General features: G+C 37.1%; 2 long non-coding RNA genes across 6 annotated transcripts in view; both read right to left on the bottom strand.

Moving 5' to 3' along the window:
- Positions 1-8818: 8818 nt before the first annotated feature.
- On the bottom strand, positions 8819-9989 carry LOC122324293. The gene is made up of 3 exons (XR_006247140.1): positions 9862-9989; positions 9248-9341; positions 8819-8983 (listed from the first exon to the last, which is right to left on the bottom strand). It is a non-coding gene; the product is annotated as an uncharacterized LOC122324293 (long non-coding RNA).
- Positions 9990-12836: 2847 nt separating this feature from the next.
- Positions 12837-16543, bottom strand: part of LOC122324292 — a 40056-nt gene continuing 36349 nt past the window's right edge. For 4 of the 5 annotated variants that reach the window (XR_006247135.1, XR_006247134.1, XR_006247138.1 and 1 more), the window contains 2 exons: positions 15143-15299; positions 14609-14912 (listed from right to left, as the gene is read on the bottom strand). This is a non-coding gene — a long non-coding RNA (uncharacterized LOC122324292). Of the gene's footprint in view, positions 13132-14608; positions 14913-15142; positions 15300-16543 lie in introns of those variants that run through there. The other variant, XR_006247137.1, reaches the window with a different exon arrangement.

Genomic DNA, 16543 nt, shown 5'->3' with positions numbered 1-16543 from the left:
AATTGCTAAATCATCCGGGGCGCGTTTATCCTGCGTAAAATGATGACATCACTCACAGACGCTGATGCCTAATAGAATATCAGCAGTGGAAATAAAGCCAAGGCTTTCTCGTGGCAAAAACAAAAAAAAAGCACAACCTATTTACATTCTATGCAGTCCGATGATAGTGTTTTACAATCGAGAGGAAAAGAATGACTGCATTTCCCCTCGGGGGGGGCTCTCGGGCTAACGTGTGCCGCTAGCTGCTATTAGCGCACAATTTACAAGGCCTGCTTTCGCCTGGAACGGATTACCGCCTGCACCGCTGTAGGTTAACACAGAAACGGGCTAGAATGCGTCATTTAAACGCGTCATAAATGAATAACTGTATATGTTTCGGTCGATCGGAGGCGCCGACATTTACCGACTACATGCTAGCGATGTACAGCAGTCGATTACGGTAATAAATCACAGCCAAAAAAATGCAAATGTCAATATAAAGATGTGTGCATTTCTGACAATGGCTTTAAAAAAAGGTCTTGTTTGTTGACATGTTAAAATGAATCGTGTTAAATAATGTCAACGTGTTTTTCATTGTTTTCGAAAAAAAAATTGGCAAATGAACTCGAATATTAATTTATAATATGTAATAATATTTTTTTATTACGCTATCTATCTACATGTCTTTATACCTCTACATAAATTAGCTCATGTTAATTCTGAGATTTATTAATACATTTATATTTTACATTAGCAGTTGCATCCGTTCACATTAATTAATGAACCGTGAATTCACCATAAAATTTACTTGTATTATTATTGACCAATATTATTTAATACTAATAAAAAATAATTATAATAATTAAAATGTAATTTTTTTTGTTAATAAATGGAACCTTATTGTTAAATAAAAAAATAATAAAATCTAACCATAATATTTACAGCATTAATATGAACAAAAATAAACATTTACACTTTAAAAAAAAAATTAATTTCTAATTGTTTTATCCCAAACATTCAAATTAAAATTAAAAAACACAAAAATTTAACTTAACTTTTAAGTTACAGGCATTTTTGACCAATAAGCACATTAGAAACACACTGCACTGATGTGCACGATACGTGCATCCTTTTACACAGATGCATATAAAACATATGCTATGCATTAATTTTTTAAACGTCAGTATTGGTTTGCTATCAAAGAGCCATACTTTTGACAACTGATCGCTCATATTGTCACAGTTCACCACAGACCAAGGCATGTCACAGCATTTACAGAGCGATTAAACAAATTGCTTCACTCCAGTAAAAGTTGGTATGCCGCACCGTTTTGTTACAGTATTACTCTCAAAGTACTGGTTAAGCTGATTTATGGATTAGCCCTCCTGACAGTTGTCTGTATAAATCTGGTCTGTCTGCAATTACGGCCATTACATACTTCAGCCACTTTAAAATAAACTACGCCATGATGTCAGCGGGGCTTCTGAGATTAAGCAGCGCCGCGGCGTTCTTGGCCTGCGTTTCCAAGGGAACACCTTGATGGCTATAATTACTGTCATGCTCCGAGAGTGATGAGAGACACCAGAGGTCCAAATAAAACGTAAAACGCTTTCGATATAATAGATGGGTATCTCTTTGTTTAGAAATTCCACAGGCCATCTGCTGCACATTTGGGACCCTTTCTTAAGTCGTCCGGTGGTTTATTGAAGGAGCGCCGCGTATGTTTTAGTGTTGCCTTGGCGTTGGCTTTGATGATCCGCCGATGCCAGTTAAATACAGCCTGACTAATCCGAAGGTTTTGTTTATGGAAGCTGTAGGACTGTGTTGGCATGCCCACTGTCAGCACCCTGCTTCTCGAATGCTTCTACTGCCTAAAATGGAACGGACATAAGGCACCGCAAGTACGACGGGCCCTTAAAAACATGACGGAGAGACCCGAGGAACCAGAAGTCCTCTGGGTGCAATCGCTCGGCGATTAATAAACATCAAAGGCCGCTGAAACGGCGAGCGCTCCAGTCACCTGACTGCTCGCGCGAAACGCCGCCTACATTTACAACGAAGCATCTTTCTATGCCGGAAAAAGATTTACCTGACACTGCCTCGGAGGGGTTTGGAAAAAGTCCATTTATATGATAGTTTTGGCACGCGAAAACAGAAAATCTGCGCGAGCGTTTAAGTCTGAGGTGGTATGATAGATCAGTCATTTTGCGGCCCAAACCACTATTTGATGTTGCCTCTCATAAGAGTTTCTATTTAGGGATCTTCTGCCCACATTGGGTGCATCCACTTAGAAGAATTTGCCTGTGGAAATATTATTTAGCCGTTCTTGGAAAGGCTGTGTGGTGCTCAAGCTCTTCTCCTTTAAAGTTAACATGAAGCAGCGTCAGTAAGCCAATTTACTTCCGATTTTTTTTTTTTTTTTTGACTGAAATGGGATCTCTTGACTTGATTTAACGCAGAAGGGTCATAAAAAAAAGTCTGAGGCGGTTGGATACGTCACCTGAAAGACAAATTTCAGAGATGAAAAGTTATTGCATTTTAAAGGATTATGAAGAAACACGATCAACTGAGACCAAAAGGAACTTAACTATTTAACTGCAGACCATTTTTTTAGCTCACTTGATAAGAATTGGTCCTTAAACATACGGTTTTTAAAATAAAAACATTTCTGAACAAAACAAAAAACGGATTAGAAGAATGAGGAATTAAAGTCATTGCGGTTTTAGGGTGGTCAGAAGGATAGTTCACCCCAAAACAAGTTTGAGCTTCTTCTGTTTCGTTGATGGACCCCATTAGCCTCAAAGTAATATACAAGTCAATGGGGACCAACAACTGTTTGGTTACCAGCATTCTTCAAAATATCTTCTTGGAACGAATTGAGAATTTGAGTAAATAATGACAGAATTAAAATGCACTTACGAAACGTACACACTGGCCATTTTGCGATAAGCTTAGGAGGGTTAAGAAAGCCCTGCAAATGAGCTGTTGACTTTAAGCATTTTAGTGTCTTAAGACATTACACACATGATCGAGACGAGCTGCCAAACACTGAAGCACTGTTTGCAACAGCAGATGAATCCGTTCCAGCCGGCCCAGGCCCCAGCGTCTTTGTCTGACAACAAAAAATTATTACTCACATAATCTACGCCACCGAGCGAGGATTTTCCATTGCTCCGAGCAGCGCGGGTCCTTGCTGAGCTCAAACGGGTTGGTCAGGGAGAAAACACAGCCATGAATTTTAGAAGAAAAGCCATCGGCGAGGATCATCCCTCTTTCAGCGCGGGGGGAGACGCGCAGGTCCCCTATCGATCTCTTTTATTTCAGAACGTGTGCCAGCGAGCGAAGCGCTCATTCAGAGATTTAGAGCGGACTAGTAACAGCACCACTGCTGAGACAAAAAAGCCATTCAAAACCGCAGGTATGATTTATGAATGGGGACCAGAGACCGGCACAAAATTAATTGTAGGAAATGCAAGGCTAGGCCAGAGATACGTCCAAGATATACTTTCCCTGGCTCCTGGACCTATGGAAAGCCTGGGTGGCCCTTATGACCGCTTCCTTTGGTTTTCCATGGTAATGTCGTTGCTCGGGTCAGCGTGACGACCTCATCGCCGCGCGCGAGAGGTCGGGGGTCGACGCTGTTTGCGCTTTCACAAACTCCAACAACAACTCGACAGTTTCCACTGCCATATTTACACTGGTCTCGAAGCCTTTCGCATTGTGGAAAACCGCACCGAATATTACGGTCAGCTGAAAACACTCAATCGCTCCTCGTGACCGGTGAAGCATATTGGTCAGAGGTCTTTGTTTTGGATCGAGCGGCTGTCGAGTGAGGTTTATTCGCTGTGACATTTAATCGAGGTGCGACTGCAGCCCAGCGGGTGAGTTGTCTTTAACAGGACACACCCGGAAATATTACAAAAACGAGCCGTGAATCATTGCTATTGCTGCTGCTTAAGTCATCATGGCTTGATGTCTGCTGACGAAAGGTATTGCAGAGAAAGACCATCCGGCTTTATATTCAATACAAAACATTTAAATGGGTCCCAAGCGAGATGTTTTCACAATGATGAATCTGTATTTTTTTTATTATGCAATACTGTCCCAAATCTATATTATTAGTATATATATATAAAATATTATATATATATATATATATATATATATATATATATATATATATATATATATATATATATATATATATATATAAAATATATATATATATATAAAATTATATATATATATATATAATATATATATATATATATATATATATAAATTATATATATATATATATATATAAATATATATATATATATATATATATATATATATAAATATATACATATATATATATATATATATATATATATATATATATATATATATATATATATATATATATATATATATATATACACACACACATTTTTTTATAAGTGCTCTAAAGCATTTAATTAAAAATGCAAGCAATTATTGCAGTTTAAATATTTATTTTATTGTCCATAGAAATGATTTTAAAAAGAGTTAAATACTTTCTATAAAAGACAAAATCACAGTAACCAAGCGACAGTAAAGGGAAAAAGGGAAAAAATAAAAAAATAAATAAAAAAATAAAAATCAATCACGATTTCCATGTGGTTTAATTGAATGCGAGTATCAGTTGAAGGGATAGCTCACTTTAAAACTTTAAATTGTCACAAGCTTTTAAAAAATGTACAAAAAAACAGTTTTTTTGGCAAATGCTGGCATCGAGTTGCTTGCCTTCCATAGTATGGAAAATAAAAACTATGGGTACCGTCAACTGTTGATTACTCGCATTTTTCAGACCATTAGCTTTTGTGCTCAGAGCAGAAGAAACAAAAACAAGCGCAGGTCGAGGGTGAGTGAACGACGGCAGATTTAAGTTTGCTCTCTTGAAGCATTCCACGAACGTCCAATATCAGCTAGCTGCCTCTACGCTCCTCACGCGGTAACGGAGTATGAATCTCAGCGTTTATCACCTCCGCACGCATCTGCATCCCTCAGCTCCCGCGACTGACGAGAACACCCCGCTGATGTCACACGGGCCTTCGGTTCCCCGTCCGGGCCAAAGCTGGCACCGTTCTGAGAGCCTCATGTTTTGTGAAATAACAGAGGATGTAAGGCCCATTACTCTATATTTGTAATATTGTAAAGAGGTAAGTGGAAGCCAGTGGAACATTTTGTAAATCTCGAGTCACCCCAAACCGCCGCGTGGACGATAAATGCGCTGGGCTCTCCAACAGGATATCCCCTTAGACTCGCTCACCACAGCCATGATGAGGATAACAGAGGGGGCATTATTTTTCCTCAACAGTTCGGGAAGGTGATAAAGGGCTCTCAAATCCTCTCACAGGGTGCAGTGGTACACACACATTAATTCACGTCGACAAAACCTCTGCTTCCTCGCATCAGGATTTTCCCTCATTTGCCGCAATTTGCAGCCACCGACCGTAACGTTAAGCTAGTTTTCTACTTAACACCCTCGAGTGACCTGGACCTTTAAGACAAATAAAGCCACAAGTCCAAAACAATTGAGCTTCTTTGAGCTACCGCGCCAATTGACTCGCCGCCATGTTAACAAACATCAGCTCTATAGTACCACTTTTTTTTTTTTACGGCAAACGTAAGAATAAGGTTACACTTACTGGATTGAAACAACTTAGATTTTTTTTCATTACCCAAATGGATTTCCAAAAAAATCTCAAGTATGATATTTGCCGATCTCTTCATCATTATTGTATTGCGTGTTCATTTAAATAGCATTACTAAGACGCAGATGACCGGAGATATAGCGTTATGGCGGTTAATAATACTTTTATGTAGGTATCTGCTGTGCTGTTATTAAAAATCAAAAACATCAGAACTAATCTCTTTACGTCCATGTAAAAGTCGGCATTGCATTTGATCATTTTGAGTAAATAAGCGAATAAAATTAAGCCATTTTTTGACTATCTGAGCCATAAAAGCCAAACACAAAACACGTATGCAAGCATTTTTTGCATAAAGGCTCAAACTTATACGTTTAAAATAATCAGGCTATTATTTTATACGTCGGGGGAATACAGAATTAAATTGACCTTCTAATGATATTGCAATCAAAATGACTCCAACGCCTCCGTCATCTTCTGTTAGCCTCAGACTCGCACTGTTTGAGCTAGTTTTGTTGTTAGATGTTTTAGCAAACCAATTAAAAAAAATCGTCAAAGTGCCACAGTATCCAAAAGACGGCTAAAATATGCCTTACTTTCACAAGCAAAGTGACTTTTTAACTTCGCTTGCATTTTATTTATGTTTTAATGAAACAAAAACGGTCTGTTTTGTTGCTTGATATTGCAAAATATGAAAAAGTATTTATCACCTATCGAAACTACGCTTTAACCCCAAGTTGCGTCTTACACGTCTAAACCAAAAGTGAAGGTCTCATTCCTGCGGCTTTTTATCTTCGTCTTCCCCCGTAATCCTCATATACAAGATTCATTATGGCAGGAAGTTATTTCTCTTCTTAAGTATAGTCGGTTGAAAATATTTGTTTTCTTTGTGTTTTCTTTATTGCTCTGATCTCATTTTACTGGCACTAGCAGCACAAATGCGCTTTTTTTTCTACATTTCGAGTCTGAGGTAAAAACACTCATAAACGATAATTTTACCTGTGGGATGCGAGATTGTTTTTCCCTCTTGGCAGGCCAGAGTATGAAATATTTGGCAAACCATCTGCTAAAATTATTACAAGACGTGACTTCCTTTGAAAAAGTGCCTGCTGCTCGAAACACTGTTTGTCAACCGACTCGCTGCCTATTTGGTCGATGCATCTTCCTGTCATCTGCTCAGTTATGGACATTATGAATGTCTTTAGCGATTTTTTTTGCTAAATGCAAGATCTACAACGCGTCCCGGCTCTGCGTTTGCTGAACAGCGGCATGAATCACGCGTATTCGTTCAGCAGATGCCTTCATCCAAAGCGGCCATCATTAACGGCCATTGTTCGCAAACACTAACAGCACAGCGAGTGTGCCAAAAAATCTGATTTGTGCATTGTTGCATTGGTGAGAAATTTTTTTTTTTTTTTAAAAAGCATCTTCCTGGAAACCGATGTAAAAGTCGAGTACAACTACACCCACCATTTCTTCCCTATTAGTCCGATTTGTTATTTTTCTGCTCGTCATGATGTCACACGGCTGCTAATGTCATTACAGTTCTGCATTATCTAGTGGAGTTAAAACGCGGCCCAAATGTGATTTAAGCAGCATTGTGAGAGGCACAAATCTCACTGACATGCAGTCTTGGTCACTTTCGGTTGTGGAAATAAAGCTGCCGTGTATCGGTTTCGTGCGCTTGACATAATTATGTGAATCGTAAAATCATTTCTGAACCGAACTAAAGGCAGCATCACGCTAAAAACTGCTGATGTGTGTCATGGAAAATGGCATGGTGCATTGAAATATTGGGAACGTTACCATTTTGTCTTCGAAAGACGCTTTCTACTAGTTGAAATTAAATAAAAAACACGCTACAGTTCAATAATATTGCTGTTTTCAACACGGATAATAATCATGGAGCAAATCAAATTCGAATTCAAATTCTATTGGTCACGTGCACATACACACATGGTACGACATGCAGTGAAATGCTTTTTTTAGAACCGTCCAGCGTCTAAAAACTTAAAGGAAAAAGTAGGAAGAAGTGCAGGCATTATAAATAAGAGATAAAAAGTAAAAAAGGTAAAAATTAAAAGTTAAAAAATAGGAGACAACTTTTTAAGAAATATATATAAGTATATAAGTATATAAGAGAAGAAAAAATAAATAAATAATAATAATAATAAAAAAAATAAACAATTATATATATAAATATACATAAATAAATATAATATATAAATATATATATATATATATATATATATATATATATATATATATATATATATATATATATAAAAAAAGAAGAAGTGTGTTAGAATGAATCAGTATATTAGAATGATTTCTGAAGGATCATGTGACACCGAAGACTGGAGTGATGATGCAGAAAATTAAGTTTCGATCAATAACACAACTTCGTAAGTTATTTTAAATTTTAGTAATATTTCCGCTTTTTGAAACGTCCGATACAGGCCTCATTTCAAATCAGGCATTTCAGCTTGCATCGCAAAACCTTTTCTACATCCGACAGCAACGCTTGGGAATTTTATCCAACTCCATATCCAGCGCTTGGAATGAGTCATTAATTATCACAACAAGGGCCGATTAGTAATTACAGCCGAGGGGTCAGGAGGTCGACCAACGCCTAAAAGGACACGTTTCGCAAGGATGCTTTATTACACCCTGAAATATTAATAGAGGATACTGATGAAGTGCTAACTATTTCTTAACACCGACTTAGAAGCACACTTCCTCTATCTGCCCCCACCAAAAGACGCGCAGTTAATGACAGCGTGTGTGATAATCGATGTGCAAAGACTCAGATAAAGAGAAACAGGAAGATGAGACAATGTGTCATTTCCAGATTAGGGAAGTTCATTTGCCACAGTGGTATTAATACAGTTGCATGGAGAAAAGCTGGAACAATAACTGTGGTTTCGCTAATCGAAGACCTCCGAACTAAAAAAGACTAGTTATACAGGTATTTTTAGAGCGGGATTACCAATATGCGAGTAAAAACAAATGATGGAGTCGCGCGTGGTTAATCTACAAGCTTTTTGTTCCACCTTTAAAGATTTTAAAGGACAATTCTCTTTCTCCTTTGGTTACCTGATGCTCTGGTGATTTAGAGAAGTTACAACCACTTTCACACAGTAAGAAACCAAGGACATGTACACATAGGCAGCTGCCTACTCTAAAATGAGGGGTTTCAGTTCTCTTTCAAGACACCTCCAATAAGTTGCAACATCACTGGCCCGGCCGTTGAAATGTTTAGATCACATCGTAAGAGTTGCGACACCTCAATGCAGACCGCAATTATTGTGAAGATGTGTCACCGTAGACTGGGCAAGAAAGAAAGGATGGTTTCGTGAAACGAGAAGTCCTCGCCTTATAAGCCATTTCACAAACGTATATAAATATGCTCGGTCCGTGTGAACCAAAACGCTTCCTTGCGACAGCTTACGAGCTTATAAAGTTCTCGTTTAGCCAATAATCAGAGTCATAAACACCTGAAGTGCGACTGTAGTCTGTGTGCACGCTTTCCTAGAGTTGTGCTGGTTTAAGTATTAAAAGGGACCAAGAATTAGAGTTAAAAATGCACTCACCCTCGGGTCATCCGAGATATAGACGAGCTTTTCTTCATCAGGTTTGGAGAAGTGCAGCATCCCATCGCTGGCTCACCAATGGAGTCCAAAACATCTAAATAATGTATATAAATCACATTATTCTGCCACATATACAGCCTTTGCACAGCTTGCAACGTATGAAAATAAAAATCTTTACAATGTGTCAAATAGACCTTAATAAAAAAAAAATAAAATAGAAGCGAACCAATCAGACCAACTGAGCTACAACTAACAAACCAGTTAGCCATTATTGCGCAATATAAAATTAAAGATGTAGATTATCAGAGCTTCCACTGATAAAAAAAAAGAAAGGAGTAAAAAGGAGTACAAAAAAATTATTATTACATAGCAAAAACAAAATTATAAATAAATGTTATTAACGGGCAGCCATTATCAGAAAATCGCATACCGCTGCTTGACGTGATTGACCAATAAGGATCGAGAATTTCTCGTCACGTACTTTACGTACTTCACGTACTTTACGTAATTCTCTTACGAGTACAGTTCACCACAAGCTGCTGCAAACTTTCTAGTCGTTAAATTCACAGGAACATCCGATCAAACGTGAAGAGAGGAGCCTGCGTGAACCTTACCTGCAGCAAAAGAAGAGACGAGCACGTTTTTATATCAACGACTCGATGATTTCGACGTTTGCAGCCGGTTCTCTCACGAACCCGAATCGAGTTTAATCCTGCCGCTCTTTTCCGCACGTGACCGTCACGCTCTTTTCCCGCCCAGAGCGCGTGACGTCGGTTCGCCGCTTTATTAACGGCCAATAATAAAAACCAAAAACTAATAACCAAATTTTTTTTTTTTTGAAGCTTGTCGGTTTTGAAAACGTTGGACAAAACAAATAGGCAGCATACATTAACGCTAGCCTAAATTTAAATTAAATAAAGCCACCAATGCCCAATAAAACAAGCTGCGCGTATCATCGTAGAATTGCAATAGAATATATTTTTACATTTACAGAAACTTCCTAAATTGAATGAAAACAAAAATTCTTCATATGAACACATTTATATATAATACAAATTTATCGTGATTAATTTAAAATGAACGTTTTTGCGTACATAATATATGTAGGCCTACTTGTACTGTGTATATTTAAATAAACATGCATGCATATATTTAATAAAAATAGTTTATTTTTATATATGAAATACATACATATATATATACACACATATGTATATAATTAACATGTAAATTTTTTCTAAATATATACAGTATGTGTATTTGTATATACATAATAAACACAGTACACACATACATTTATTATGTATACAAAAACTACTATTCTGTAGGCAATTTATCATTGTTGCCCAGCACTAATATATGTATATTCTTATATTATATATTCTACACACACACACACACATATATAAATTCTTAAATATATACATGCGTATATATACACACATATATACATTTATTGATATATAAACATATACATAAATAGCACGAGAGGTTTATCTTCAGTGTTAAGTGTTTTTTTATTTACTGTTACTGTTTTATTTTTACATCACCATAAGACACATTGACAACTACGCATATACATACATATTTATATACACGCATAACAAATAAACACATATAACGTACACAAAAACTCTTATATTTTATATTATGCATAATATATATAAAATACGAACATATAAATAAAGCGTGCGCGCACATGCATCATGTAAACAAACTACAAAATAGCATGAGAGAAATGTATCTACCTACAAAAAGCGCAATTAAATTTTTTTACCTCACCACAGGATGCATCAACTACTCGTGCAAATCTTCAAAATAAATACTGCACGTGCGCGTATTTATATACACGTAAAAAAGCACACGCACACATATACTATGTACACAAAAACGTTCATTTTGGATGCGCTTAATCGCGCCTGGAAGTGGGACGATTGGTCCTGCGGCTCGGAGAGGAACGCAGTCAGGCGTCTGTCACGAGGGGTCACGAACAGCGAACGCTCTCATAGTTAGTGTATTCCCAGCATTACCACTCATTACTGCAGCAGCGCCGTGATTTATGCATGCGGCCGGGATTATGTACAATGCCTAATGTGCTTATGATTTAAACCGCTCTTGAGGACGGCGGTCTGTATATGAATTCATATTTACACAGCTTGAATTGCACTTCCCCCGCCATGTCGGAGTTTTTCATAATTTGCTTCCAGCTCGCCGATAGAGCCGGCGGACGAGGAGCGCGCTGAGAGAGACGTGCGCGCCGTTGAGAAACGTTTAACCCGACGGGGCCGAAGGAGCTCGCGGGAGGCCGTCGTCCCGGGGCCCGCGCAGCGCATTCATCAAAGTCACCGGGCAGGGGCTCATTTGCAGCGCAGCTGTTTCTATATACGATGTGTTGAATCGCTCAATCGGACGGAGAAGCCAAGACAACTTGCGTCTAAAAGCCCTGAAAGGCCCGTCCTGGGAAGGTATAGCGTTACGAGCGCAGGCCTCTTACTTCCACGTGTGCAGAGGATTCACGCGAAAAGTAAAAATCGTTCGTTAGGAGTCAGTCGCTTACTGATGAGCGGAGCTTGAAAACGCACTTGCGCGAGTGAATTTGAGCTCTTTTAATGCTGAAGCGACAGGGAGTATTTGTTTTAGGGCCCCAAGAACGAATGGGGAGGATCTCAGCGGTTGGCATCGAGTGTGTGTGTGTGTGTGTGTGTGTGTGTGTCAGCTGAGACTGAGGTGAATGCGCTGGTGGAAAAACCGGCTGATGAGCTGAGTTGAAAAAAATCAAGATCACTTGCATCGACCGAGTTTTATACGTTTCTGCTTTTGTTGCAAGCTATTCAGAAGTGCGTGAAAATGTTACTCTTCTGAATAAAATAAGGTCACATTTCATGTAACAGTTAATATCAACAAACAGTCATTTAATGCTTGCTAATTTAATAAAGGTCATTCCTGGCGTCCCACCAGCTTTATTGCTTACTGATTTTTGGATACTTTACGCCATTTTTACAGTATTTTAAGCCACCAAATCACAAGTGTCCCCTCTGCCTCCAGGCATCTCTAAAGTAGTGCCTCCTTAATTATTGCATTACGTTTTATTAGACAGTTAGTGTTAAATATCTTTTATGCGGTCAATTTGGTAAAGATTATATCCAGCACCTTTTGCGTCTCCAGTAAAGATTTTGTACTTCTTATTGAACAATTTCAGCTGCAATGACGTTAAACATAGCAAAGTTAAAACATTTTACCAAATATCAGAATTTCCTTGCAATATAACGATAAAACGCACACTATACGAAATTTATTTTTTCTTCTATGATTATTTAAACAATTAGCGTCAGCTGTTTTCCTCTACTGTCCATTTTAATAAAATTAATGACTAAATTAAAAATTAATAACCCTTATTACATTAAATAAAGCATCACCACGGGATTCGTGACCTCTAACCTCTGTGTCCTTCTCCAGAGTGTGTGCTATAACAAATTATGTTGTTTTATATAAATACATTTTTTACTTTGATCAGTGCTTATAAATAAATGGGCGACAAGTATTTTAGAAAGGTATTATTCTTACACAGCTGATTTTTTAACAGCAAATATTATTGTTTACCTACGTATTATCATTTTAATAATGCATATAAAAAAACGTCCATTTTCCCCAAATGTCAGGTTTATCAGAAACACTTTTCTCTACTATTACCTCTTTATTATTTGGCACCATTCATAATAGAGTTTTTAGTGCCCCCTCCTCAAGTTATTACACGTAAGCTGAAGGAAAGATGCAATGAAATCCAACTAACCACCGGGATACGAGGTGAACTTGACCTCTGACCTCCTCGTCCTGGTCAAAGCGGCTCCTCCGAAGCGTGCCGACCCCTCGCGATCGATTCCCATCTGAAAGACAGATTCGCGCGTTTTATTCGTTTCTCGCGGCACAGCAAAAAGCAAGCCGGCTTGTTGAGAACGGGCCGAGAAGATGTTTTCCAACTATTTTCCGAATGTCAAAAACACTAAGCGTGTTTGTCATCTTTATTATCTCTTTGTCGAACTGCATCGGATGCAAATCATCCCTGACTCGAGCTGCTTTTCCTGTGACACGATGGCCTCTAGTGGAGTTCCCGCAATCGACGGCCGCGCCAGACCCAGCTGGCTTTGACATTAACACCGGGCCGTGACTGACAGAAACCCCGGCCTTGGGCTCGGGCCCCTGGGGGCCACCACAGTACATTCAGCTCTCCTTTTGGCCTGTTGATTTACCGTCCTCAGTGGCCGTGCGTTGATCCATTTCCCCTTTCAGTTTGCTCACAGGGCACCCCGAAAACCGTCCCCCAGCAATATATTTGCTTTATGATTTCCTGAGGAGCCCGTGAAGGAAAACAAGCCGCGCTCCCTTGCACCTGCTGCAGTTAATGCGGGGCCCAATCCACGCGGCCCCGGGCGATTTGAAAGGGGCCAGTGTGTGGCGGGACTCAATGTGGATCTTACATCAGCGTGCGTCCGTGTAACGCCTGCGCGGCGTGGAGCTAACGTTCATGAGCCAAGCGTTTACAGGAGCTTTACGTGCGGCAGATGTGAGGGATGTATGATTTTCCACAGCTCTCCGTATCAAAGGTGCTTTTCAGAGCTCATGTTTATGAGACCTCCAACATTTCTGCTGAGGTCAGAAAAGGATACCGAAATATTCTGAATGCTCAAAACAACATATGGCCTAAATATAATCTATATAATAACTTTACCAAAGCCAACATTAAAGCTTAATTATAATATAGCTGCCATATTGTGTATTAACAGAATCAAATAAAATGGCTTTTATGACATTACTAATTATGAACTTTTTTTTAACCTTAGGCTACGTTGCGTAATAATTATCAAATAAAATTAATTAACATTGAATTTATTCAAATGCAATATAATAAATGTAAACATAAACTTTTTAAAAATATACTATAATAAATTATGCTATATATATATGAATATTATTTATTATTTAAATTATTATTAATTATTATTATTATTAATTAATATTATTTTTATCACAAAATACTTTATTATTAACTTATTTTAAAATGCATATATGAACTTTGTTTTGCAAATGATTTAAATATTTCATAGATATAATTATATATACTTTACATATATTTAAAAAATGCATGTATATATATATATATATATATATATATATATATATATATACACACACACATATATATATTCTAAATATATATATTTTTTTCTAAATAAAAAAAAAAAAAAAAATATATATATATATATATATATAATAAATAAATAAATATTTATTTATTTAGATTCCATAAAAAAGAAAAGTGATGATGATATCTGTGTGTGTGTGTGTGTGTGTGTGTGTGTGTGTGTGTGTGTGTGTGTGTGTGTGTGTGTGTGTGTGTGTGTGTGTGTGTGTGTTGCTGAGGCTCTGCTTTCTGTCCTCCATGTGGTAATGCTTTTGTTGCATAAGTAGGATCTGATTTGATGACCCTGAACTGCTGCCTTTTTCCATTCATGTCTGTTTAAGCGTTAATGGATGATTGTGTTCTGTCAGGACCTCACGTCGCCCTCTGACCCGCTCGCTGCTAAAGGAAAAACCATAAATACATCCCAGCCGCGCTCCAAGGAAAAGATTCGACGCGATACATCCTCAGCCTCTCACTGCATTACCGCTGAAACACAGAGAAGGACATTAGTTCGTTTCAGCACATTGCGCTCAGGCCGTGACCAATTAAAGAATCTGGAACAATTACACCGAATAATTCTATTCCCCGCCGCCATATTGTTATTCGAACAATTCGTCCTCCTCCGCTTCGCGAACGCTCAAGCGCACACCGTCCGTCTTCCTTAATGCCTTCCAAAGCGCGTTATTCGAGAAAGTCTAATTTCAGAATAATCTCACCTCGCTAATGCAGCCCAGGAGGACGCCCGGCTTTTCCTCATGCCGTTGTTTTATTGCGCTCACATTTTTGGACTCGGCAGATCTCATCAGTAGCTGTCCACGGATTTTGGCCCAACTCTACACTTTCCCTTGGAAAGGGTCCAGCGGTAAATGGAAGCTATTAGGTCAGGAAGAGAGAGGTGAATTCACAGAATTATGGGAAGTGTGCATGTGGCACTGTCTGTTATTGCTGTCACGTGTTTAAGTAGCTACCTTCTGACAGAGAAAATCTGTTTTCTGAGCAGAATACGGCATATGTTCATGTAACCTTTATATGTGGCTTATTTTTTTAGAATATGCGAATAATGCTAGCTACAATAAAATAACCGTCCACTCTGAAAACTGATTTATTGCAATATGCATACTCTAATAATTTTTTAAATACAATGTGTAAAATGTGTATGAAACACTTGGTGTTTATTTTAAGTTACAAATAAAATAGTAACACATTTAATTTTTTATAATAGTATTTTCTTGTAAAACATAATCCAATATTTGAAAAAAAAAAAAAAATTCTACAGTACATTTTCTCTTATTAAAATATCACAATAAAAGTAAACATAAGGGTAGAATTTGCATCAAAATACAGTTTTTGTACATTTCGCTAAAATAGAATATTTTCAGATTATTTTAATTAATTGCTAATTAATTTTCAATATAATTTAAAATAATTTTGGCAGTCTTCAACATTTAGTATACTGTTCATATTTTTTAAAATAATTTTAGATTAATAAAAGTCTGATGGTCGATTCTAATTATAATTCTAATAAGTATTTACAACTTTGAAAAATAATTTTACAGTATAATTTAATTTAATGAAATATCACAATAAAGTAAAGTTAATTTTTCTTATGAATATTTTATTATCGCACATTTTTTTCAACATCTTCAAATTAAATTTTTAGTTCCCCATTAATTTAATAATCTAAATATATTATATTAAGAATATATTTTAATATATTAATCAAGTTAATTAAATGTGAAAAACACTGCAAACATACTGCAATACATTTGATTTTTAGTGTAGTTTACAACTTAAACTGTTTTCACAAGACAAGGTCCTATTAGTTAATATTTATTAATGCATAAAATAAACAAACTTAATCTGTTACAATATTTTTAGTAATCTTGGTTATCGTTGATGTTTCATTGTTAGTCTCAGGTCCTTTAAATAATAATAATAATTATCATATTAACCGTAATGGAACCTTACTGTAGTTTTACAATCTCTTTCACCAAGTTTTTCCAACTTTTTTGTAGAAACGCTTTCTCATATTAAAACACTTTTTAAGCTTATTCGTTTCTTAGATTAGAGTTCATACGGTGCTGCCAAACAGAAACGACACATTTAATGGTTTTATA

Source organism: Puntigrus tetrazona, chromosome 20 (genome assembly GCF_018831695.1).
Source record: "Puntigrus tetrazona isolate hp1 chromosome 20, ASM1883169v1, whole genome shotgun sequence".
In the NCBI taxonomy this organism is placed as follows: domain Eukaryota; kingdom Metazoa; phylum Chordata; class Actinopteri; order Cypriniformes; family Cyprinidae; genus Puntigrus; species Puntigrus tetrazona.
Note: the sequence above shows the minus strand (reverse complement) of the source record. Positions and strands in the feature narration are given on the sequence as shown.